Genomic DNA, 3,646 nt, shown 5'->3' with positions numbered 1-3,646 from the left:
AATGTTACGGGACTTAACTGCTACGGTCATCAGCCCCTAAGCTTACACACTACTTAAACTAAATTTAAACTAAATTATCCTAAGGACACACACACACACACACACACACACACACACACACACACACACTCATGCCCGAGGGAGGACTCGAACCTCCGCCAGGACCAGCCGCACAGTCCATGACTGCAGCGCCTCAGACCGCTCGGCTAATCCCGCGCGGCACCACCTGTTCACAAGTGAAGGGTCGAATGCACACCTGTCGTTCACGTATACAGCAATAATAAAATCAGTATCTGAACTTTTTGGATGTACAGTGTAGTCCATACTCTGCAAACCGCTGTGAAGTGCGTGGTAGAGCGTACACACCCAACACGTATCGAGTACTCTCTCCATCCTCAGCTGCAACTCAACGACCGAATTGCGTTTGCTTTCTTACCGCCGCCACCCCCCGGCATCCGAGTTGTATAATTTATCGCAGATTTCCTTTTTGTTGGCTGAAGATCATTCTCATACTCAGACATGGAATATTATCACTTGATACTAAAACATAATCCACTACCAACGCTTTACGAATTTAGTAGCATTAAAATAGCTTGGTTCCCCAGACATAGTCATTTGCACGAAATGTTTGTGAAAAGCCAGGAAAGATTTTTTTAATTTTCTCCTTTGAAAAACAGAAGTTTTGGCGAATAACTCACATTTAATCGCATTAAAATAAACTCGATCATCTATCTAAAATGCTATTATTTTGAGATGCTGACACTAGTTTCTTTCCTTCTTTTAGGTGGGTGGTCTATTAGCAGAACAGCTACGTGTGTTGAACCTGTTATCTTCCCAGGTGAGTTTGCACTCATGTTTCGTAGCTGGGTCGAATGGCGCATCTGTTCTGAAATTTGCTATCCATTATCTAATATTATATTCTTCTGAATGTGATTGTGTTAACCCGTTAAAATGGACCGATTCTTAATTTGAAATATGAGTGAGATAATCCACAATAGACGATGAGAAAGCTTTCAGTTAGACTAACTCTTAAATTCATACATTTTTTTTAATTTTTTTAAATGTTAAATGGAGGGAGAAATGGAAATGGGCATAGGTGCTTGGCGGTCATAATCAAATCGCAGCTACTCACAGAAGTCTAGTGTGGGCCGTAACTATCGTATGGCAGCAAAACTTGGTATATATGCTAACGAGTTGATGAGGGACTGATTTAAGCTGAAAAGGAGAACTAGTTCCAGTTTTGGCCACCAGGGGCAAATCTGATGCTGCGAATGTAACAAAAGGATGTAGAAACTTTGCACATACTTTGCCCTTCCTCCAAACATTCTGGACAATGGCTTCAGTACTTCATTCAGATAGTTTTCAGTTCGTTGCTCCAATGCGATTTGCCATACTATTTCGTTGACGCATTACGCTTTCACATCCACTGCTTGTCACTGTGTGCTCACAACCGAGTGGTGGAATCCACAGCTGCTGCTCACACTTGCTGGTTCAACATACCACAGTAGCTACTGCGATCACCTAGCTCATACACCAGGAACAAAATCGGACGGAAGATGTATTTTGGGTTCAAACATTATGAGATACTTTAAACAAAATAAATTTCTCCTTGGAAAGCTCCATTTGTTCCGAAAAGAAAGATCCTGCGAAACATGTCACACATGATATCCTCCGTGGCACGGATAGACGTGTGTGACGTACATATTCTTTAAGACAAAACATTAAGTCGATGGCGGCAGTGCACCGAGAAGATGTGACCTGGTTATGGATTTTAAGAACGTAAGAGTACGATATATGAGAGCGTGATCTCATGGCGATATGAATCAATAAAATTTTCTCAGGCTTCCAGGTGCGTCATGAGGTTAAAATTCCATGAGCTTTCGACCAAGCCCTTGTCTGCCTTTGTCAAGTGCTGAATGACTGCCGTACCGCCGAGGCCTCGTCGCTGTGTAGCCGCACTGCTGCCTGTGACGTCACTGGTGTTCTCTTGCTCGCCATCTGTGGCAATGTTTTCGTCCCGCATCCGTCGCGCCCACTTCACCCTCGCAGCGGCCGGGTCCCAGGCTGTGCTGATCAGCAAACCGCAGTCCTAATTGATGGTATTTTCACGTATTTTTATTTCTGTAGCTTCTTTCGTGGCTCTATCCCAAAATGCCTTCATCCACGTGACGACAGACGTTTATTTGACGAATCAGTGTCACGCTGCTTTCTCCTATTTCTGTCCAATGAGAGGCAAGAAAAGGCAACATTGCCATAGAAGGCCATGCTGCGACCAACCAATCAGAGGTGAGAAAATAATCTTCACGTGAACACCCATGCCTTAGCTCGTGACCACTACACCGTAGGCTATGCAGTGGTAGGACTTAGCCCATATTGCATAACATTACAATCCACACCACAAAAATTAACCATGAACCAGTAAACTCAGAAGTCTTTAAATAATCAGACTCCCATTTACTAGTACACGGTAAGTTCAAACATCTGATTACTTTACAAATGACTTACTGTGGTAAATATTTGACTTCAAAGCGTGTAAGAGAGAGTAACTTTGGGAAAGTTTTAAAATTAAGCTTAAAGTTAGCCAGAAGTCGCCAAGTGCTCTCATTATGAAACAATGGATGAACATACAGGCTGTCCCAGACATTTTGGGTCGAATTGAAAGAGGTAATTGTGAGTCTACAACCGATTATATTGAGATGGAAGACCAACCATGGAACTGCGTATTTATTGCGTTATGGTCATACACAGCATACACTGCATAATAATAAAGTATCTGATAGTAGTTGTTTAAAGAGTCATCACTTTGAACAGTTCCTATGACGCGTGTCAACACTGGGACCAACGCATTTTGAGCCCTGTTTTCACGTCTGTTACAGGATTTTCAAGTGCAATGCTGTAGTGCCGAACTCCGTAAAGTTTGTATTGTTCACGGATGAGGCCTCATTCACCGGTGATGTTGTTTCCAACAGCCGCAACAGCCATGTTGGCGTGAAGACAATCCCACGCCACCCACTCCGGTTGCCGCCAGCAACGATTTTCTGTCAAAGTATAGAGAGGGATTGTTCAAAATCACCTAATAGTGCCTTACTTGACGCTTCCTCGTTTAAAAGGTTCCACGTTACTCGGCGTTCCTGTGAGATGTGCTGCCACGGTTCTTGGAGGCTGAACCCCCTGTTGTCCGCGAAAGGATGTGGTTTCAACACGACGGCGTACCAGCGCACATCGATGTTAAGGTCCGCGAACACCTGAACAACATCGTTGGATTGCAACGGGAGGTCCTATCCGATGACGGTCGCCCGATCTCACACCTCTGGACAGTTTCCTCAGATGCTATGTCAAGACGTTGGTGTATGAAACCTCTGTAGACACGATTGAACACCTGCTTGCTAGAGTTCAAGCTGCCTGCCCCTGGTACAACAGACTGCAGGGAAAGAGGCTGAGCTTCATGCGTCGTTGCAGTGCGTGCTTTGAGACTGGCAGTCGTCAGTTTGAATGATTTCTTGGAGCTACAGTGTCGTTATGCGATGTACATTGCTTATGTCCGTAACACAATAAAAATGCATTTCCGACGGTTGGTTCTCTATCTCAATATAGTCGGTTGAGGACTCACTATTACCTCTTTCAATTCGACCCAAAAGGGCTGAGA

Source organism: Schistocerca piceifrons, chromosome 9 (assembly GCF_021461385.2).
Source record: "Schistocerca piceifrons isolate TAMUIC-IGC-003096 chromosome 9, iqSchPice1.1, whole genome shotgun sequence".
Lineage (NCBI taxonomy): Eukaryota > Metazoa > Arthropoda > Insecta > Orthoptera > Acrididae > Schistocerca > Schistocerca piceifrons.
The sequence above is the reverse complement of the archived record's forward strand: the minus strand, read 5'-3'. Positions refer to the sequence as shown.